General features: G+C 40.7%; 1 non-coding gene and 1 pseudogene across 1 annotated transcript; both read left to right on the top strand.

The window, feature by feature from the left end:
* Nucleotides 1–22,610, top strand: LOC114709021 (annotated as a pseudogene).
* Nucleotides 7,812–7,918, top strand: LOC114709025. The gene has a single exon (XR_003736878.1). It is a non-coding gene; the product is annotated as a U6 spliceosomal RNA (small nuclear RNA).
* Nucleotides 22,611–23,664: the final 1,054 nt, after the last annotated feature.

Raw genomic sequence — 23,664 nt, 5'->3', positions numbered from 1 at the left:
ATGTTCAATTTAATTTGCTCTCTCTTCAGAAAGCTTCCTATTGAACAGTTCTACTATTTGACACCAACCAAGAAAAGTGATGTCTATGGAAACGATTCTTTGTAAGTCCTGGGCAGGGGCTGTTTTATGTGAGATCACAGTATTTTAAGTAAAAATGAATTATGTGAGAAATGTAGAAGCCCTTTTATAGAAACAAGGCTTCCTTCATATTAAAGATCACCCACACCAGAAATCAGCACTAAGGAAATGGAAACAAATGACTCAAACAGGTATGTGTGGTCTTTAAACAACCCGTGAAAACTAAGGACAACTGGAGAGCAGGGCAGGTCACCTTGGACCACGTCCCTGCCTTCGCCTACTCAGTCTAGTAAGGGTCTGTTAGATGCTTTTTAAAGAGTCACTGAAAATGTCAAGGGCACTCAAACAAAATTGGGATTTTGTGAGGACAGAGGTTATTATAATCGCCTACTCTTGATAAAAATCACTGTCTCTTTATGGATAAAGGGTATTTGTTAGCTCACCATCATTTAAGGTAATGTCTTACATCATATTAAATTGTTGTTTTAAAGTGGTTTCTTATGTACATGGAAAAAGCATGACTTTATTTTCAAATAAAAATAAAATGCCATGATCTTAGCTCCATATACAATGAACATACAGCAAATTACAGAAACCCTGAAGGAACACTGAACCCTTAAGATTTGTTCTAAGAAGCTAATGCAATATAGGATTGAGCCACTAGAGGGAGCCAAAATTTGTGTTTGCCCAAGCTTTTCCCACTTGCGTTTCATTAACTCAGCTCAAACATGGTAAAATTAATGGACTGATGTCAAAGAAAAATAGTGTCTCTGGACATCTGGTAACTTGATTTGTATCTTTTTAAGTTTTTAAAAATACTTCCTTTCATCTTTTTTTTTTCATTTTGAATCACGGCCATTTTAGTCATGAAATATAGCAAATTTTGTGACATGAGACATTTTAGATGCCAATTTGTGTTTTATTTATATATAATAGTCAGTCTAGCAACACTAAATCCTCTGGATTCACATATTCACGCACTTCCCGAACACCCATATTTCTGCTCAGCAGCATGGCTGGCAGACAGGAAGTGAGTTCTTTTTTTCAGTTCACACCCACAGAACCCACATAAAGATTTTTAAAAAGTTATGGTTCATGTGAATTGTGTGTTTATAAAACACTACAGAGTAATACAGTTATATGGTTTGCTGCTTTCTTGTGAATATATCCAACATGGAAGATATCTAAAACAGTATATTAAAAATTTTCTAATTTATTGTGAAATGATAACATTCTGATTATTTTCCACACCTGAACTCTTTAAGAGTCGTATGAGCACAGGCTGAAATAATTGCTGGTACCAAATGTCAATGGATAAACTATCCCTCTGCAGAGGGCTTGTTTCCAGGACTACGGTATTATCTCTTGGCCTGTGGGTTCTGAGTAGTTTGTAAGTGCACCCCCATCAGAATGAACTGGTTCAGAAAAGCCATGCCTCTGGGAAGTTGCCCGGTTTTATTCTTTACCCTCTGATGATTGCACAATATTACTGTCATGAGAGACCAGCAGCTGTGGGCAAAGGGACAAAACACACCCAGTATTTATATATCCTCCCAGCCAGGCCACACGGGTCGATTTAGGACACATAATTGCATCACACGTGATGTCAGGCTCTCAGGACTCTCTGGCTACATGGCAGAGGAGGTAAGAACTGGAGCCTCAGCCATTGAACCTCCCCTGCAAATAAAAAATGCAAAGTTTGCTGACGAGGGCTAAGTTAGAACCAATGGGAAAATCGATCAGTAGACAACTGAGATTTGAAAATACTATGTCTGTGTCTTTTTTTTTTTTTTTTTAAGACAGGGTTTCTCTGTGTAGCTTTGCGCCTTTCCTGGAACTCGCTCTGTAGACCAGGCTGGCCTTGAACTCTGCCCCCCAAGTGCTGGGATTAAAGGCATGCGCCACCACTGCTCGGCCGTATGTCTGTGTCTTATCATTGTGCAAGGCAATAAAAAATTTGCCTACATGTCAAAAACACAGAATGCATCTTAATATTCTTAAGTTTCTAATAGGAATTGAAGCCTTTAAAAGCCCCAACTGAAGTTAGGACTTTTGTCCTGTTTTTATTCTAGGTTACCCAAACCACCTAACTCAGCAGTAGGGTAAGTACGTGCTTTATATTTTCCTCTCCATTAGGATGAAAAAATGATGCCATTGCTTATGACTTAGATGGGATAAGCACAGGTGAAACTTTTCTGAAAGCTGCATTTTAACTGTTGGAGGACAGTCTGATGCAAGTCCAAGGCACTGATGCATTTATTTCCCTTCATTTACATCCAGCCAGTCTTTTAAAATGCAATTTTATTTTAGGATAGTTTTAGGCTTACATATGTATTTGAAGTTAAAGCAGCCATTTCCTCACATACCCCCTGCTCTCCCTACTATGAGCCTCTGACGTTCCTGCAGCATGCTTTTTCATAGCAAATGAACCAAGAACGATGCACCGTAGTAAGTCCACACTCCAGGTCTGTTCCAGGACTGCATCTAGAACACCATATTGCATTTAGTGGCATGTCTCTTCGGGTGCCTCTCACCTAGGATAGCTCCTTAGCCTTTGCTTGTCTTGATATTCTTAACAGTTTTGAGGGTTATAGAATACTTGTAGAATAGCCCCAAATGGAATTGGGCTGGTTTTATTTTTTTTGTGGTAAGACTGGAGTGGTGTGTTTTGGGAAGACCACAGAGAGCAGTGCTGTTTATCTGCTACCCCCGCTCCACTCGGTTTATTGTGATGTGACCCTTGATCACTGGGCTCAGGAATGTCTACGGACGTCCCTCTGCAGTGACTCTTCCTGTCCTTCCTTCCACTGTGTGCTCTAAGAAGAAAGCAGGTGTGTGCGGAAGGCAGCTGGAATTCTGCACCGCCTTCTAAGAGCAAAGCCCCTTCACACATTATTTAGGGCTGGGATGGAGTTCAGATGGTAGAGCACTTGCCTAGCATGCTCAAGGCCCGTGTTTGATTCCCAGCACATGCCTATAAGCCCAGAACTTTGGAGGCAGAGGCAGGAAGATCATGAGTTTAAGGTCATCATCAGCTATATAATGAGTTTGAGGCCAGCCTGGGCTACTTTAGTCTCTGTATAAAAAATTTTTTCGGCCGGGCAGTGGTGGTGCACACCTTTAATCCCAGCACTAGGGAGGCAGAAACAGGAGTATCTCTGTGAGTTCGAGGCCAGCCTGGTCTACAGAAAGAGATCCAGGACAGGCACCAAAGCTACACAGAGAAACCCTGTCTCGGGGGAAAAAAAATACCCAGTATTCTACATGGGAGTTTTACATACTCTTTTTTGGGGGGGAGGGGGGAGTGTCGAGACAGGGTTTCTCTGTGTAGCTTTGGAGCCTGTCCTGGAACTCACTCTGTAGACCAGGCTGGCCTCGAACTCAAAGGGATCCTGAGTGCTGGGATTAAAGGCATGCGCCACCACCACCTGGCTTGGTGGTTTTTCTTTAATCACTTATTTCACCCTTTGTTTTAGTTTAGGAATTCATGAAGTAATCCCAGGCCACTTATTTTTGCATCTTGCATTGGCCATGAGCCGCTCTTTGAATCTGTTCCTGCATTCTTTTAACATTGCCCGCACTGCCATGGGGATATGGAGAGGGTTTTTGCCTTTATGATTCACTTAATTTCTGGCACTATAAGATATCTCTGGGTCATCTTACTTCCTGTCCACTCCTAGAATCAGCCAGAACCTCAAGAAACATGAGTTTCTTCTATTAGGAACTGGCATAAGAAACCAGATCTGAGGGGCTAGAGAGATGGCTCAGCAGTTAAGAGCACTGGCTGCTCTTCCAGAGGATCCAGGTTCAATTCCCAGCACCCACATGTCAGTTCACAACTGTCTGTAACTCCAGTTTCAGGGAATCTGACACACATGCACAGACATACATGCAGGCCAAACACGAATGTACATGAAATAAAAATAAAAATAAAGTAAATAAGTTATTTTGAAAAAGAGAGAAAAGAAACCAGAGCTGAGCAGTAGGTATTCCTGGACAACCGGAGTTCTCTTACACCTGAGACTGTTAAGCTAACCTTTTAAAATTGTGTTTTCAGTTAAAGCAAGAGCTACTCAAAAAGCTGTCCGAATCCAGGTTAAGGTTGGGGGTGGGTATTAAAAACAGCCTGTGAAGAATCCTTGTTTGGGGAGTTCCATTTCTTAGGCTCATCTTTCTTGAGTCTGAGCCTCTAAGTGGCAGGCTAGAGGTACAACATCATGGTGTAGGAGGGTCCGGTCCTTCTGGGAGCTGGGCGGGGAATCTGCTCTGGGCTAGCCCCTGGGTCTGCTGCTGGCCGTCTTTAGCAGATAGATGTGTCTTCTCCGTTCTGTCCTCACATGGCATTCTCAGTGCATGTCTCCCTGTGTACAAGTTTAGCTTTCTTTAAGCACACAGCCTTCAAATTAGGGGCCCACCCTACTTTTACTGTGACCCCTCCTGCCTAATTACATATACATGGGTCCTATTCCCAAATTAGTTTGCAATATAAGGCCTTTGGGGTTAGGATTTTTAACCCACAGATTTTGAGAGGAAACACAATTCCACCTCTAACCCTGGTCTTGTTTTCTTGAATTCTAATTATATACACCATTCTCTAGTCTATGGCCCTCTCGATCTCACATTTCTGCTTGTCCACACAGCTCTTGCACTTGGCCTTAGTCTGTGCCGGTTCTCCAGCAAGAACAAAACTGGATCCCTCTGTCTTTTGAACCCTTTCCTTCCATGTGCTAGCAATTTAGTTTAATTTCTAAATAGTGTGTGTATATGTTTTATTGATTGCTCAAAGAAACAAGCAGCCTGGGGTGGAAGTCCAGTCCAGGATGTTGCATTACTAGGTCAGATGCACAAAATGATTCCATAAAATAAAATATATGCAGCACTCGGGAGGCAGAGGCAGGTGGATCTTTGTGAGTTCGAGGCCAGCCTGGTCTACAGAGTGAGATCCAGGAAAGGCACAAAGCTACACAGAGAAACCCTGTCTGGAAAAACCAAAAAAAAAAATAAAAATAAAAAAAAAATAAATAAAATATATGGATCTTCTTAAAACATAAAGTGGAAGTTAAAAGCACCAAAAGTCTTCCTATACTTCCTACAAACTGTAAAATTAAAACATTGTCTGCTTTATATTAGCCATTTAGGAAAACTACTCACTGATAATTAGGAATGATTATTTTTTTAAATTCAATTAGTTTTGATTTATCTGGCAAAATTAAGATTCTACAGAATGTTAGCTGTATGAGTAGAGGAATGGTCTGGGCCATCCCCACAGCGAAACAGAGCGGCATCTGCCACAGCAAAGGATCCCAGTAAATATTGGATGGCTTTTTGCTTGTTTGTTTGTTTGTTTGTTTTGAGACAGGGTTTCTCTGTGTAGCTTTGCGCCTTTTCCTGGAACTCACTTGGTAGCCCAGGCTGGCCTCGAACTCACAGAGATCGTCGCCTGCCTCTGTCTCCCGAGTGCTGGGATTAAAGGCGTGCGCCGCCACCACCGCCCAGCCCATGGATGGCTTTTCATTGTACTTATTTCTCCGTTTTTATTTACTCAATAAATCTTAGAGAAATCTGCTCAATGTATCCAGTTGAACATCCCTACCATACACACATAAGCCGCGGCGCCATGTTTCCGACCTTCACATCACCTAAGGACCTCTACAACGGCATCAGAGCCCGCAACCAGCAGCCGTTTCCTCCTACAGCGCCAACCAAGGCCTACGATACAACGGTTCTGAAGACAAGAGGTAAAATGTGACTTGAAGTCAAAACTGTCTGACTTCTTATTGGCATGAATCCAGTAGTAAAATCAAAGAAGGCACGGAGAGCAGAGGATGTCGTGACCTCCTATCGGCACTCTTAGGAAAGGTGCTCAGCCTGCCGGCAGCGGAGAGCACACTGGACCACTTCAGTCACTCTTTGCAGACACTTACGGCTGCACCTCTACTGGGTCTTATGTCTACTCTACCCGTAGGTCTGGATTGCTCTGATCTCCTCAGAATAACTACTCTTGCTTCAACTTTCAGGTAACCCTTACAGATATGAACTGCTTGATTTTCCCATGGATTCAAAGAAAAAAGCATTGACTTGGCCAGGTCAGGGTGTATATTATGATGTAAGTATCTTTCAAAATGAATATATGTTTACCTACTACACTTGTAAACACACACGGTGGGGCCTGGGGAGAGGGCTGGGGTGTGAAGTGTTTTACTGTGCAAGCGTGGGGACCTGAGTTCGGATCTCCGTGCCTGCACGGGAAAATGTGGGATGATGCAAGGTGAACCTGGCCAGCCAGCCTAGCTGAATCAGTGAGCTCCAAACTTAGTGAGAGACCCTAGCCTACAGTTCTAACGTGGACAATAATAGAGGAAGAAGCCACCCAGTGTTAACCTTGGGCCTCCACAGGTATGCGTGCACACGCCCCTTCACATACCCGTGCCCACCGCCACACACATGTACATACACAACACATATGTCAAACATATAAAAGTGCACATGGTGAACTGTTTATATTTAGATGAAAAGTGTGCAGTTTTAACTTTCACATTTTTTAATTTTATTAGCTGATTTTGTATACTTGTGATAGATATGGCACATTTCCAGAGCTAGAAGACAAAAACAGTTATATGTGTGTCTTTCAAACTATGGTGAAGGACTGCATTTCACCTACTTTGCATTATCTAACTCCATCCTCATGCTTCATAATATATTAAGTAATTTAAGTAATTCCACCTATGCATAGAAGAAATAGGAGATTTTTTAAAAAGTCGTAAGCCATTTTCATTCTAGTCATTATTAATACATTTGTATGAAAGTCTAAAAGAAAATATGATAGGTGAAATTGTTGCAACACAAACCACTTTGAGATACATTATTTAACTCTTAATTTTCCACTATTACTACCACCACGCCCATTGTATAGATGGGGACACTGAGACCCAGTTTATGACTATGCAATGGTTAGAGTTCAGGTTTGTGAGGCTTGTCTCTGTTCTTCACCTCTGTACCAGAATTCCACATAGATAAAAAGGAAATTTTCAATCATTAGAGAACATATCTAGGCATTTGAAAATAATAGTAGCTGCCATGTATTGGCCAAATGGTCCTTCCATATAGTAGCTCTTGCACCCAAGAAGTTGTGAGCTAGGTAACCAATTAATAATGGAAAGGTTGGAAACATCTGAGTTTTACCTGGAAAACCACTGTGGCAGGCCATCTGTAGTCACAACAGTGACATACAACTGTCAATAAAGTAAACAATTTCTGATGTGTTTTGAAGTATGTCTAATAGTTGGAGTGTCTACCATGTGCTTCTTCATGTCGCTCCTCTGGGTTCCTCTTGGCCCAAGTGGAAATGTAATGAGTTAGGAAGGTCTTCTGGAAGCAACCTTACTTCTTCCCCTCATCCGCTGTTCCCTGAGTAGATTCAAGCCATGGAATGCCCTCTGCCTTTCTTCCTCTCTTTTTAAGATGTATTTATTTATTTTATGTATGAGTGCTCTATTCTGCATGTGCAGAAGAGGGCATCAGAGCCGGCTATAGATGGTTGTGAGCTGCCATGTGATTGCTGGGAATTGAACTCAGGACCTCTAGGAGAACAGCCAGTGCTCTTAACCGCTGAGCCATCTCTCCAGCCCTGCTTCCATGGCCTTTCTACCTGTCTCAAGTTTGCTCATTTTCCAGGCCTCAGCTGAACAATTTGTTTCTATTGAAACCTAGCTGGGATCTAAGTCAGGAGACTGGTGCTCACTTCGGCAGCACATATACTAAAACTGGAACGCTACGAGAAAATTGGCATGGCCCCTGCGCAAGGGTGACCCAAGTCAGGAGAGCGTTGTTCTAGTTAGTAGTTGTCCTTTGTTGGCATCTGCTGTCTTGATGATACGGGAGGCATACTGGTTTTTTTGTTTGTTTGTTTGTTTGTTTGTTTGTTTTACCTTTGATTAATTATCTGTATGATTTCAGTAAAGCTGGCCTACAAATGTGGAAAGTTTGGGAAATAATATAAATTCTGGAAAATACTAGATAAGACATTATTGTTGGTTCAGCAGGAATTGTTTTCTTCTCTGCTAACACCTACCATACTCTATAGTCAGTATCTTTCCATGCTGATTTTACAGCCCATCAACTAAATGACAACTTCTTTGAGAAGAGAGTATTTTGTATTTATAGCTTCTACAATGTTTGTGGGGGTAGGGTAGGGTGGGTGCATTGTTTGTTTGTAACAGGATCTCCTAAAGCCCAGACTGGCATTGCACTTGCATGTAGCCAGAATGACCTCAAACTCATGATCCTCCTGCCTCCCTCCCAAGTGCTAGGATTACAGGTATTACACACTGGTTTTATGTAGTGTTGGGGTTGGAACCCAGGGCCATGTTTCATACATTTACACTAGCAACTGAGCTACATCCTTCATACACAGTGCTTTACACATACATTTTCCACTGGTTTTAGTCTTTTTCATGTCTCCAATGTTTAATCTCACTTTAGTGATCTGTTCTAACTAGTCTCATTTTCAACTTTTTGGTCATTCTTCAGGCTCATTTCCTAACTTGAATCCACTTTGGCACTGACAAAAATAAAACTGATACTGAGTTAGCTGAGGGTACTGAAGGAGACCAGCACCCACCCACACACACACAGCAGGGGCTTTCTCCCGGACCCCGGATTAGGCACAGACCACACCCAAACACCTGTTTGCACAGAGATCCTTTACTAAGCAGGCAAGGAAAGTTAAAGTGGCTGCTTTGTGACTCAGGCAGAAAAACAGCAGCCAGTGACCTTGCAGGTGTCCTTCTTAAGAGGAAGAGGGGGTCTGTGTTAGGATGGGGAGGATGTGGGGGTAGAAGAGACAGAGGATTCGGGAGAAGGGGAAGGGGACAAGGGAAAGGGGGGCAGGGGTGTTTGTCCCCGAGGGATCAAGGACTGCCTCTGCACAGAGAGGAGACAGACGTGGCCCATAGGAAAATGGCGGTTTATAAAAAGGTAAAGGGGAACCCTATGTTAGGATGAGGTATTTAATTTTAATTGGCCAGGTTAATTAAGTCCAAAGGAGCTTCTTCTTTTTTTTTTTCTTATTATCAGCTTGATATAGTATACATTCTTATCCTAATAGTGAAATGTTTCACTGAGGCTTGCCAGTAATTGAGTAAAACCAAGACTTATTATAAGCCACAGTCATCCTAGGGTCCCCCCTGCTATATAGCCTCCCTGGTTCTGTGGGTTTGCAGTCTGATTGTTCTTTGCTTTATATCTAGTATCCACTTATGAGTGAGTACATACCATGTTTGTTCTTCTGGGTTTGGGTTACCTCACTCAGGCTGATATTTTCTAGTTCCATCCATTTGCCTGCAAATTTCATGCTGTCATTGGTTTTCTCTGCTGAGGTAGTACTCCATTGTGTATGTGTACACATTTTCTTAATCCATTCTTCTGTTGATGGGCATCTAGGTTGTTTCCAGGTCTGACTATTACAAATAGTGCTGCTATGAACATAGTTGAGCATGAATCTTTGAGGTATGATTGAGCATTCCTTGGGTATATGCCAAGAGTGGGATGGCTGGGCCTTGAGGTAGTTCGATTCCTAATTTTCTGAGAAACCGCCATACTGATTTTCACAGTGGTTGTACAAGCTTGCATTCCACCAACAGTGGAGGAGTGTTCCCTTTGCTCCACATCCTCTCCAACATTGACTGTCATTAGTGTTTTTTGATCTCAGCCATTCTGACAGGTGTAAGGTGGTATCTCAGAGTCATTTTTGATTTGCATTTCTCTGATGATTAAGGATGTTGAGCATTTCTTTAAATGTCTTTCAGCCATTTGTGATTCTTGTTTTGTGAATTCTCTGTTTAGCTCTTAGCCCATTTTTTAATTGGACTGTTCAGTATTTTGATGTCTAGTTTCTTGAGTTCTTTATATACTTTGGAGATCAGTCCTCTGTCAGATGTGGGGTTGGTGAAGGTCTTTTTCCCATTCTATAGGCTGTCTTTTTGTCTTATTGACCATGTCTTTTGCTCTACAAAAGCTTCTCCAGTTCAAGAGGTCCCATTTATTAATTGTTGTGCTCAGTGTCTATGCTACTGGTGTTATATTTAGGAATTGTTTCTCCTGTGCCAATGCGTTCAAGAGTACTTCCTACTTTCTCTTCTATTAAGTTTAGTGTAACTGGTTTATGTTGAGGTCTTTGATCCACTTGGACTTGAGTTTTGTGCATGGTGACAGATATGGATCTATTTGTAATCTTTTTACATATTGACATCCAGTTATGCCAGCACCATTTGTTGAAGATACTTTCTTTTTTCCATTGTATAGTTTTGGCTTCTTTGTCAAAAATCAGGTGTTCACATGAACTATGAACCAATAGCTGAGGAGCCCCCAACTGGATCAGGTCCTCTGGATAAGTGAGACAGTTGATTAGCTTGAACAGTTTGGGAGGCCCCCAGGCAGTGGGACCGGGACCTGTCTTAGTGCATTGAGCTAGTGTTTGGAACCTGGGGCCTATACAGGGACACTTTGCTCAGCCTGGGTGAAGGGAGGAGGGGACTGGACCTGCCTGGACTGAATCTACCAGGCTGAGCTGAATCCCCAGGGGAGTCCTAACCCTGGAGGAGATGGGAATGGGGGATGGGTTGAGGGAGGGAACGGGAGGATGGGAAGAGGGAGGACAGGGGAATCCGTGGCTGATATGTAAAATTAAATTAAATTATAAAATAAAAAATAATAAAAAATAAATCAGGTGTTCATATGTGTGTGGATTAATGTCAGGGTCTTCAGTTTCAATTCCATTGGTCTGTATGTCAGTTTTTATACCAGTACCAAGCTGTTTTTATTACTATAGCTCTATAGTAGAGCTTGAGGTCAGGGATGGTGATGCCTCCAGTTGCTTTATTATACAGGATTCTTTTAGCTATCCTGGATCTTTTATTTTTCCATATGAAGTTGAGTATTTTTCTTTCCAAGTCTGTGAAGAATTGTGTTGGGATTTTGATGGGGATTGCATTGAATCTGTAGATTGCTTTTGGTAAGACTGCCATTTTTACTATGTTAATCCTACCTATCCATGAGCATGGGAGATCCTTCCATTTTCTGATATCTTCTTCAATTTCTTTCTTTAGAGATTTAAAGTTCTTATCAAAAAGGTCAAAGGGGGCTTCTTATTGCTGGACTTCAGTACTTCAATAGCTGGACCTTGGTGGTCAGCCTCAGGCGGAAAAGGCGTGGTCAATAAGGGACTAGACCTTGATGACCAGCTTTAGGAATGTAACCTAACACTTTTTAGCAAGGCAGAGGGAATTGGACAGAAGGCAAGACCTGCCAGAGCCATGCTCGTCAAGCTCAAGCTGGCCAGAGTCCCTTCCGGTACACCATGGCTTATCTTTTGTTTATCTTTGGTTTTATATGTATGCATGTTTGCCTGCGTACATGTGTGCCATGTGCATGTCTGATGCCTGTGGAGGTCAGAAAAGTACATTGTATATCCTGGAACTGGAGTACAGATGGCTTAAGCCATCTGAGTGCTGGAATGAAACCCTGGTCCTCTGCAAGAGCAGCTGGTGATTCTAACCTCTGCGCCACCTCTCCAGTCCTCATCTTTTACTTTTCGTGAACTCAGGGTAACTAGTCCTCTCCCATTTCCCTCCCTGGCCACTTTGACTAGGGGAGGTCAAAGGTCTTTCATTTTTTCTTCCCAGATCTTACTTGCATTAAAGAGTTTGTGCAGCACCAGCCAGCCCTTCCTATCACTTGGTACCGTGGCTCTCACCCTCTCCTACACACTTGAAACACTTCATCTTTCTCTGGGCGTGGCTCCAAGCAGGAAGCCCTGCCTGCTCAAGGACTCGTGACTCACACATACTATAGAGTGTCAAGCAGATGCCAGAAAATCTGCCACTTTATTTGTTCCCATCTGTGTCTTTTTCATTCCATATGTAAATAATCAAAGTTCACAATCATATTTATTAGTGTGATAGTGTAATTAAATGGGATAGGATGCAATAAGAACTAGTGTTGGAAAATGCTAAGTCCTCCAGAGGATGACGTAATATCTACAATTAAGCCCCATCTTACTCCTTTCCTGCCTGTGCGCACTTTTGTTGGGCACATGTTCCATTGCCGCAGGTGGTCCTTCCCAGTGAACACCTGTCATGACTGCCATCAGCTCCTCCCTCACTAGCCCCTCAGAACAGCATCACCTCAACAGCCTCCCCACTCAAGTGTTTCCTGGTTATTAACCCCCTGCCAATTCGCCACAGGTGACACTAAAGCTTGCATTTCCTGTTTAATTTTCTTGTGTCCCAGATTGCATTTCAGCAGGCGAATGATTAGTTCAGCCAGTCAAAGTACATTCGCCTAGCCTCTTAGTACAGTATTTGAAGACGGAAACACAGAGGGCTTTGTTTTCTGGGCATCTGCAAATGCCCATAACTCCAGTTTCCAGGTGATCCAACACCCCCTTCTGGCTTCTGTGGCTCCTACACAGAGGTGGTATACATAAATTCACACAAGCAACCGCATATACTGTTTATATACGCACAAATAAAATTTAATAATTAAATAAATGCTTAAAAAATATTTTAAAGGGGCTTTCTTTACCCCCTGAGTAAGCAAGCCATAGATTAATTTAATGGTATATTAAGGTACTTATTTAATATTTATTTTTTTAAACATTTATTTATTATGTATGCAGTGTTCTAGCTGCATGTTTCCTGCATGCCAGAAGAGGGCACCAGATCCCATTACAGATGGTTGGGAGCCACCATATGGTTACTGGGAATCTCAGGTCCTCTGGAAGAACAGCCAGTGCTCTTAACCTCTAAGCCACCTCTCCAGCCCCTATTTAAATATTTCTTTTTTGTTGTTGTTGTTGTTTGTTTTGTTTGTTTTGAGGCACGGTTTCTCTCTATAGTTTTGGGGCCTGTCCTGGATCTCACTCTATAGACCAAGCTGGCCTTGAACTCACAGAGATCCGTATGTCTCTGCCTCCCAAGTGCTGGGATTAAAGGTATGCACCACCACCACTGCCCAGTTTACAAGTGCTTTTTACATGAGTTCTCCACTTACCTAAAATGAGAATGTTGTGGAATATTAGTTTAAGGTATGTTACATTTATTTATGTTGTGGAATATTTGTTTAATGATACTAAAATGTGTTGCATTCTTTAATGTTGCATTTCTTTAACTCTGTAAAGCTATGTTACTTTGCCTGCCTCAAAACACCTAATTGGTGTATAATTAAAGAGGCCAATAGCTCGGCAAGAAAGGGATAGGCGGGGCTGTCAGGCAAAGAGAATAAATAGGAGGAGAGATCTAGGCATGAAAGAGGAGTGAGCAGCGAGAAAAGGAGGACACCAGGGATCAGACACACAGACACACAGATAGCCACAAAGTAAGAAGGGAAGAAAGATAAATAGAATAAAGAAAGGTAAAAAGCCCAGAGGCAAAGGGTAGACCAGATAATTTAAGAAAAGTTGGCTAGAAACAAGCCAAGCTAAGGCCAGGCATTCATAAGTAAGAATAAGCCTCTATGTATTTATTAGGGAGCTGGGTGGCAGGCCCCCAAACAGTTTAAAAAAAAAAAAAAAACCAACATTTTGGCATACCAACATGAGGATCAAATATCTACTTAGGGCCTGAGAAAGCTGAAAGAAAAAAAAAGAAAGAAAGAAAGAAAAAGGTCACAGCTCCTTTAAGAGGCACTGCTGTTCAGCAGGCAGCGCTAAATAGGAACAGTAAACTAAATAAAAAACACCTGCCGCAGTGCAGGGCACTGGTTTCCAAAGCTAGGGGGTTGAAGGCAGTGCTCAGTCACCTCCCTCCTACCAGCCTGCAAGCTTTAGGCTTGGCTCCCAAAGACCTGAGGAGCGGGCAGAGCCAGCTGCCAAAGCTGCAGTGGGGGTCCTAGCCAAGCCACTTAGCAGTTTAAAGGCTCTTGAAGTCAGAAAAGGGTACAAAGGATAGAGATACCACAGTAATGACAGATCCAGACAGAAAAAACTCTAAACAGGTTAGCTTGTGTTTAACAATGTGTGTAGGCTTAAGAAAGGAAAGAAAGGGGTACAGACCGTCATAGAAAGAAATAGTTCAAAAATAATAAAGCAAAGTCTTTAAAGAGAGAAGCAAAGCAATTAAAAAAAAGAAGAAGCCGCCATGTAGAGATGGAAAGACACAGGGAATCTGGATCCTGTATGTTGTATTAATTTTGATTTTTTTGATTGCTGATAAGCAAAGGACAGCTGCTAAGAGACATGGGATTGAAAGAGGGACAGCTGAAATAAACCAGCCTAGATATTTTTAAGAATGCCTTAACTTTAAAATGGAAGTAAAAAAATGTATTTGTCAAATGGAAGTAAAAAATGCTTTGGTGATGATGTGGATTTATTCCAGATTAAGATGGATCAGGTTTGATGGTGGGGGAGAGACCTCCTGAATCTTTTTGTTGGTTTGGTTGGCTGGTTGGTTTTGTTTTGTTGGTTTTTCAAGACAGGGTTTCTCTGTGTAGTTTTGGTGCCTGTCCTGGATCTTGCTCTGTAGACCAGGCTGCCTTGAACTCACAGAGATCCTCCTGGCTCTGCCTCCCCAGTGCTGGGATTAAAGGCGTGTGCCACCACCAGGCCCTCCTGAATCTTGACAGGTGATATATATGAACAAAGTTTTCAATTGTTCTTCCCAGGACTTGACCATTATCTCAATTTTCTCAAGAACCCCTAACAATGCCTTTGCCTACAGACAATAGGAAGCAGTCTAGAGAAGACAACGCCCACATTCCCAAGAGGTGGGGTGGGTGGTTGTTGGTTAGTTAGTGGTTATGGGCGTTTGTTATCATTTAGGGGAATATAGGAATATAGGACAAAAAGACAAGTATTAATCTCAAATATTTTACATTGGTATGGATCTTGGTATATTGATACAAATTTAAAGTTATTTTTGTTATACTGTATGTATGGGTTTTTTGTTTTGTTTTGTTTTCTTTTTGGTTCTGGGTTTTTGTTTTGTTTTTTCTGGGTTTTTTTTGTTTTGTTTTGTTTTTGAGACAGGGTTTCTCTGTGTAGCTTTGCGCCTTTCCTGGCTGGCCTCGAAACTCACTGAGATCCGCTGTCTCTGCCTCCCGAGTGCTGGGATTAAAGGCATGCACCACCACTGCCCGGCTATATGTATGTTTCTATACTTGTTTGGTGTATCCCACGTGCTTATGCAGCTCATTTAAAAATGCAATGTATAATTAAGAAATGAGTTTAGTAGTTAATCTATAATAATCAAACCTATAGTCATATTAGGCATACTTTCAAAGTTAAGCAGGTATATTTTTAGACAGATGATTTTCAAAAACTTCAAAGGCCTACAGAATATGGCATTTAAGGTGTTTAATAACACAAGGTTTTTCATGACAATGAGATACATCTATCTGCTTTTGGACAGCACCAATTTACTTCATCAAAAGATGATGGGCAACAAAGAAACTCCATATGGAGTTTTCTTTCAATGTGGCAAGGCTAGCCATTTGGGAAAGAAACTGCACTTGCCTTGACTGCTAACAGTATGCTGTACCAAGTAGGACACAGAAAAAATGACTGTTGACATTTACCAAGACAAGGCAGGACAGTCCTTCAGATTTCCTGCTCCACTGAAAAGTCTGCCAGACATTCTAGACCTTTAGGCCAAAGATGGATGCCCCAACATTGCAGAGGAACTTTGGGTGACTACCCAGATGTCTCTGTTAGGTAATATTACATCCTTCTGGGGTTCTTTGATGGAGTTAAAGACTAAATGTAGTTACAGGTTTTTCTTAGTTATGATAGAAAGTAAATTAGATATACAACTTTGGAATCATCAATATAAGATAGATAGTGGAGTATTTTCTCTGAATTTGCTAAATACAAATGGACTGAATATTGTAAATGTAATTCTTACCTGATAACTGTTTTGTTGTATATATTTCACTATGTTAAAGTTAAAAACTTTCATTTTTATTTAGACAAAAAGGGAGAGATGTTGTGAATCTTAGTTTAAGGCCTGTTGCATTTGTCTATGCTGTGGAATATTTGTTTAATGATGCAAAGATGTGTTGCATTCTTTTATGTTGCATTTAACTCTGTAAAGCTGTGTTACCTTGCCTGCCTAAAACACTTAATTGATATAATAAAGAGCTGAAAGTCCAATAGCTAGGCAGGAGAAAGGATAGGCGGCTAGCAGTCAGAGAGAATAAATAGGAGAAGAAATCTAAGCTTAAAAGAAGAATGAGGAATGAGAAAAAGAGAAGAGGAGGACACCAGGCGCCAGCAACACAGCCAGCCATGGAGTAAGAAGTAAAGAAAGTTATATAGAATAAAGAAAGGTAAAAAGCCCACAGGCAAAACATAGTTAAAGGAAATAGGATAATTTAAATTAGGAAAGCTGGCTAAGAAACAAGCCAAGCTAAAGCTGGGCATTCATAAGTAATATGAATGCGTCTCTGTGTATTTATTTGGAGCTGGGTGGCAGGCCTCCAAACAGAAAAAAACAAAACAAAACAAAACAAAACAAAAAAAAAAATGAGGAGTTGCTTCGACATTACAAGAATGCTAGCAACAGTATCACTCTGGGCCTAGAACTTGCCCTTCCTCTTGCTGTGGTCCTTCCTGTGGGGCTGGGACTTCCAGAGTAAGGAGGCTGTATCCATCTGCAACCCTGTTCTTGTTTCCCACTCCACACCAGTCTAGTCTTTGTATCCATCTTTAAAAGTTAATATATCCCCAGCTGCATTACAGCTCTAGGGGAAAGGGCTAGCCCCAGATGACTGACGATTGCAGGGATTAGGAATGATGGGAGGATGGAGCAAGGAGAAGGAGCACGTGCAAGGACCTAAGGCTAAGTGCAGCAATCTGGATCTTCCTGAGCCACCACCATGTCTTGGTGCAAAACAAGTCTTAATTTGGAACTGCTTTTCCAGGTTGTTAAAATGGCACCTCAAAGTAGATAGCAGTTTATTTTACTGATTTCCACTGAACTGTTTAGACAATTTGTAGGTTTCTAGCTGTACTTTAAGCCCCAGGCCCTTGCAAACATTAAAGGTGGGCTTGGCTTGCAGGCAACAAAGTGGCATAATGTTCATAATGTTCCATACTGTCCACCTCCACCCTACCTCTGCTTCTGCAGGGTTTTGTCTCCATCTCTCTGCCTAGTTGCCGTGGCATGACATTAACATGGCCCCTCTCTCACCTGCCTCCTTCCCACCCTGTTCCTGGCCACACTTCTCCATTCAACTAGGAACCTCCAGTGAACTTCCAAGCAGTTTTGTCTTAACCTTTTTAAAACAGCTGTCTATAGTCATTTGCCTTTACCCCTTCTTTCTTGTACCGGGCCAGTGTGCTCCTGGACTGTGTTTGCTTTGGTGATCCTTCCTTCTTGTACTGGCCAGTGTGCTCCTGGACCATGTTTGCCTTTGATGATCTTTCTTTCCTGCCACAAATATGTATATCCAAGCACTGACTAAACAGAGCCACATGAAAACACATCCAGCCACATTTACATGCACATCCTTTAGAGAATACAAAATAAAACTACAGTTATATATAAAGAATGACCATTCTAGTTGAATTTGAGTGTCTTAAGCCTTTGTGAGAAAGCCGGAGCCAACATCATGCAGTTTTCTTTGAAGGACAGAAGACAGAAGCAGCCACTTTGGGTCAAATCAACCAGCAGCGCACAGAACCCTCTGTAGGTCTAATGAAATCGTACTGGAAGTAGAATATTCAGGGACAACCTCCAACCTAACTTCTCAGAGACTTTTAGAGAAGATGATTAGCATCCCCTTGATAAAAATGTGGTTACAGTTACAGCCACCATCCCTGGCTCGAATATGGTAATTAATAAAGGAAGTGACCTCAACTGCCTGCCAGCTGGGACAGTAAACCAGCCCTTATTCGGGTAGATACAATTAATAACAACAACCTTTATGTTCATATTCTAGTTTCCTAAATGTGTTGAGAAAAACAAGCCAGTATTCTACCCAAAACCTCCTAAAACCTTTGCTCCTAACACGTCTTTGAATCCATGGGATGCTGTGAACTCTGCAAAGGAAGCCAATATACAAAGAAATCTTGAGAGGTCCCACTGGATCACTTCATATTAATAATGATTTTACAGGTATGAGTTCACACTAGTACAAGTAATGAGGACAAAAAAGAAACACTCAACAAATGCTATCTATCACATGTCTTCCATCTTCTGGTGTGTCTGCCCTGTTACTCATTATAAAAACTAATCCAAATTAGTGGGAGAGCTCAGTTTCTCTCTTAAGTGGGTAGCAGGGAGGTAGGGCTGGTTTCTATTTTATTGGTTTTAATTTGATGATAAAGAGAACTGGTAGGTTTTCCTACTTAAAGTGTAGTTTAATAACCATTCTTCATTCACTCTACCAAAATAATAAGACAATGTTTCCATTAAGGTCTAGGGCCCATGAGCCCCTTGAAGCTGATGATTACCATGAAAAGGAGGTAGCAGAGCTAACTGGACAGATAGGATTTGACCCACAGCCTGTAAGTCAACTCTCAGTTATTTGGAGGAGAATACCCAGCCCTTGTCTCCTTGCTTTTCACATGTTATGTGTCTTGAATATGGTGCCACCTAAACAAAAAGAAAATCTAATTGGTTTTGAAAGATAACTCTGAATTTATTGGAATTGATTTGGGTACCCTTGTCACTATTTGGAAAAATTAAACTTCACAGTAATTTTTTAAAATATTTTTCCTATCATGCTACTGTTGGTAAAATAATTCATGAAAGAATTTGCTTATTATGAGTAAAAGCTTAACTAGTAATTTTCATGATTTCTAATAAATTTTGGATCTTTGCAGATTAGTGTATTCTTACACATTCTATTACTTTTGAAGAAATTAATGACTTCTTCCTGGTAGTCATAATAATTGAGAGTTGGCTGAATTAAAATAAAAAGCCAATAAGTTTTTTGACTATATTAATAGAGAATTGATTAAATAAATGGCTTGAAAGAAATTATCAATCCCTTTAACAAAATATATAATCTGTTAGATCAATTATATAAAGAACGTGAAATGACTTAATATTCATGTGTTGGTTTATCCTGTATAAATATAAATTTTGAAAACATAATTTTCAAAGCTATAAATTGTGAAAAAATATATAATATATATTGTTTTTAGATCACACCGAGAACTTAATTTCATATTTGTTTAAGCATTTGTGAAGAGGAATAGCAAATCAAATACCTGAACTGTGTCCATAATCTGTGCTTATCAGCCACCATAGGGCTTTTAATTGTTTTCATTTTGCACTTGCAATGGCACTCTCTGTTGGATTAGATATATGCTCTGACACTGAGGGGTGCTCAACATACACGACCAACTTCAGGAAAGCTTATTTTAGTGGTGAGAAAAAATCCCTGTGGATCTTTTTTTCTGAATGAAATACAAGTACTAGAGCTAGAGATGTTGTTCAGTTGGTAGTGTCCTACCTTAGCATGCACAAAATCCTGGTTAGATTGCTCAGCACCTCATAATCTAGGCATGGTAGCACATACTATAATTCCAGAACTTGAAAAGTAGAGTGATAGGTTCAGAGTTGAAGGTCATGGTCAGTTGCATACCAAGTTGAAAGGTAGCCTGTGATACATCAAAAGAAAAAAGTACTAACGGCCGTTGCTCACATGCAGACACTATTAAAAATCTGCCATCCTCTTCTTTAATGACAGATATAGTAAACTATCAGAAAGTTGGGGTCTTTCTTTGCCTCATAGTATATTTACTAGAATTTGATTAGCTAAAGGTTATAACTATTATCTGGTATTAGAAATTTCCTCCAACTAGGATAATCCAAAGGGACGGTCCAAAGTCCCTTATTCTTTAAGTCCATTATACTCTTACTATTTTTCTTTCTTTTTTTATTTATTTTATTTTTGTTTTTGGGGGTTTTTTTGAGACGGGTTTTTTTTCTCTGTATTAGCTTTGGAGCCTGTCCTGGAACTCACTTTGTAGACCAGGCTGGCCTCAAACTCACAGAGATCTACCTGCCTCTGCCCGGGATACTGTTACTCTTTTAACCACACTTTTCTTCTTAAACATTGGCTGTCATGTAGCCCAGGCTGGCTCAGACTTTCTATGTAGCCTAAGATGACCTTGAACTCCAATCTTGTGTCTATTTCCCTAATGGTTGAGATACAGATTCTTGTCACTATGTCCAATTTTAAGAGGTACTACAGACTGAACCCAAGATTCTAAGTAAGTATTCAACCAACTGAACTACATTCCTGCCCCTCACACACACACACACACACACACACTCATCATCATTACTTTTCTCCTGATATTGAAATGTATATACTGCTTTTTGGTGTTCTCTTTAGCATATTATTTTAAAAATTTTCAAACATACAGAAATAATTTTCATTTAAGACCTGTTATACTCAGCAGTTGTAGTTTATCATCAACACTTTATTATACTTAATCTTTTGTGTAATCTATTCCTTCTAACCATCCACCAATGTTTTATTATTTTTACTCATTTTAGAGTAAAGTACAGACCTTAGTATAACCTTATCCCTTAAGATTTGATATGCATACCATTTACCAGAGTTAAAATTTTTTCCTGTTTTTCGCTCAATGTAAAGTATACATTCAATCAAATTGTACAAATCATAAATGTATATTTGTCAAAAACAAATGCATCATTCAAGCCTCTGCCACAATATAGGACACATGTCACCATCCATGCCTTACAGGCCACCTCTTCCTTCTCCTACTCACATAGCTCCAGCAATAGTATCCTGAATATGCTTCCTATTTTTTGCAGTTTCCAAGCCTGAATTGAATACATACTTTAAAAACAGCTCAAAAGGAAACACAGATGGGGCAGTGGGCACAGCTCCATGGCAGAGCATGTGCTTGCATGTGCAAAGGCCCTGTGCTCAGGCCCTAAGAAACAGTAAGCAGACCAGTAAGACTGAACACCTCAGACAGTGCTTCTCAAAGCATTTAGGCATTGCCACCAGCCTTAGCAGCACCTGAGACACTTGTTATATTGAATCTTCCTGAGCTGGGAGGATAACTCAGAGTGCACAGGTTTGTTCCCTCTTACACACCCTCCCAAAACAAGAAAGATCCCAGAGCCCACTGTAGACTTTGAAAGTCCTAGTCTTAGAACCAACGCTTAAGAACTCCACTTTCTGCCAGCTCTGAAGGTGATTCCAATTCAGCCTAGACTTAAGAATGCTTGCCTTGCCTACATGATGTAAATAACGGCACAGGACAGTTACTGCAATCCTGATCTTGTAAGTTTTAGTGAGTTCTTTTGTATCTTTGAAATTTTGAAAGCTGAGAATTCCTACACAAGAAAGCTTGCCTATAGCCAAATAAAACATATATTACTTTCCGTTTACCAAAAGCCAGTAAAAGAGAAAAATGTATTTATTTGGACCCAAATTTCAATGTATTCAAATAAATACCAAAGAATCTTACTGTATAAACTTCTACCTGTCTCCTACTTACTGATAGTGAAAATGGGTATGAAATTGGCCTGCTATTTATTAATTGTTGATTTTTTTTTCTCCCCTTTATTCCACTGGTACAGCAAGAAAATATTCCATCCTGCCTTAAAACCTCCCAGACCTTTGGAAGGTCGGATTGCCCGACTTATTCAGAACCAACGACCCTGGAGGCTCTGGTGCAAGGCCCACCTTCCTGTCCAGATTGTACCCCGAGAGCTCTGTTGCTTTCCATACATTCATACCCATTCTACAGAAATGATGGCAATGAATGATAACCTCCTGCCTGGAATTACCCATAAAAACCACGGATATCGGAAGAGAAGATTAAGGAAGAACAAGGCTTGATGTCTACCTATACACTCCCAACGTGTTATCCAACAAAAGATCTAACTAATCTTTATGACCTAAAATCATTTCCAAAGATCACAGACACCAAAAAGACAGACGACTTGTACTTGAGACAGCTGGCGGTGAAAAGCTTACCCATAACCTACTCTAAGTCAAACCATTACATTGACTACGAACCACTTAAATCTGCCTTCCGTGACCCATATTCCATGTGCCAGAACCCTGTTCGCCTCAGTAAGTTCTAATATTCTACATACCAGAACAGATATGGATGATTTCACTTTTGACCACTTTTTAAGTAAACCAAATTTTTGGACATGGACATGGAAAGCAATGAAGAAACAAGACCTATTTGGGCGTGGATTCCTAGAGCTGGAGTGCCCAAGCCTCAGACCAACCTGCTAGAACCTTAGAACTCCTTTTCAAAGTCCATGCACAGAAAGCGTTTGCATGATTCCATCCAAGAAGAACAGAAGGACCTCAGGGATAAGATACACTCCGGGATGAGACATCAGTTCTATGGCCACAATAGCCATTATTTCTATAATTGAGATATTCCCTCCTCCCTTCAAAACAAGCCTCTTGCAAGAAAATAAACTATGTCACAGAGTGCCCTGCATTTGGCTGGATTCTGTTTCTGTATTGAGCCATAATGACATTAATGAGGTTTGTGTTTTTAAGAATTTAAGTTAGGATCTGGTCAGAGGACCAAAATAATGTCCTGACTTTTCAAACTTTTAACAGTTTGCCAACAAAATATCAGAGCCAGAAAAAAAATTAGTCTTTAGTCTCATCTTCAAATTATACTCTGAAGAATTTTTCCAAAATCAGGAAGGTCAATGTGTAGACAAAATTTACATCATCATTTTGCGAGAAAATGAAAAGCTGAAAAAAATCAAATATTGAAGATTTGACAGACAACTATAGAATGTATCATGCCTTAATAAAATTAATATGTCAACAATCTCTTTTTGTAAATGTTTTCACAAAATAATGGGTAAAATTCATCTCTGCAAGTTCAAGGCCAGACTGGTATACATAGTGAATTCCAGGAGAGCCAGGTCTATGTAGAGAGACCCAGTCTCAAAAAAAGGGGAGGCGGAGTAGAATTTAAATCCACAGTCAGTTAAAGGTAGAGTGGCTCTCCAAACTACAGAACTTCAATAAAAAGTATGTCAAGTCAGTGGAAGATGAATCCTGAATGTTCTGGGTGCACACATTACAGGTTACATGTGTTTCCTTCCCTTAGCCTTCTGATAGAAAACAGATATTTTATACAGATAAAATTATTTGTTGCAATCCAGACAACATACTAGATTTCCAATTTGGAAAGATAATGTGTGGCTTGCTGCCAATTATTCTAGAGCCCAACATCTTCATTTTTGAAGTGTTTGCCCATATGCATGTCAACACGTAAGTGTACCAAGAGGTGAATTTTTACAGTTTTATTTTACTCTGTGTGTTTGTGTGGCCATCACAGCCCCAGTTGGGGGGGGGGTGTCAGAGAGCAACCTCATGAGTCTTCTTCCACTGTGGGTTCTAGGGATCCAGCTCAGGTTAAGCGTGCATGGCAAGTGTTTAATCTGCTGAGCATCTCACTAGCCCAAGAGGTACATTGTAAAAATAATTTACCATGGTAACTTGAGTACCATGAAGAAATATGAGTTGAGAAAAGCTGAGTTGCTTTACAAGGGGCTCGGAGGAGGCCAGCTGCCCCAGAGAAAACAGGACCAGCCAAGCTACATAAAAAAGGGG

This window comes from Peromyscus leucopus, unplaced genomic scaffold, assembly GCF_004664715.2.
Source record: "Peromyscus leucopus breed LL Stock unplaced genomic scaffold, UCI_PerLeu_2.1 scaffold_777, whole genome shotgun sequence".
NCBI classification, from domain to species: domain Eukaryota; kingdom Metazoa; phylum Chordata; class Mammalia; order Rodentia; family Cricetidae; genus Peromyscus; species Peromyscus leucopus.
This window is presented reverse-complemented; position numbering and strand designations above follow the sequence as displayed.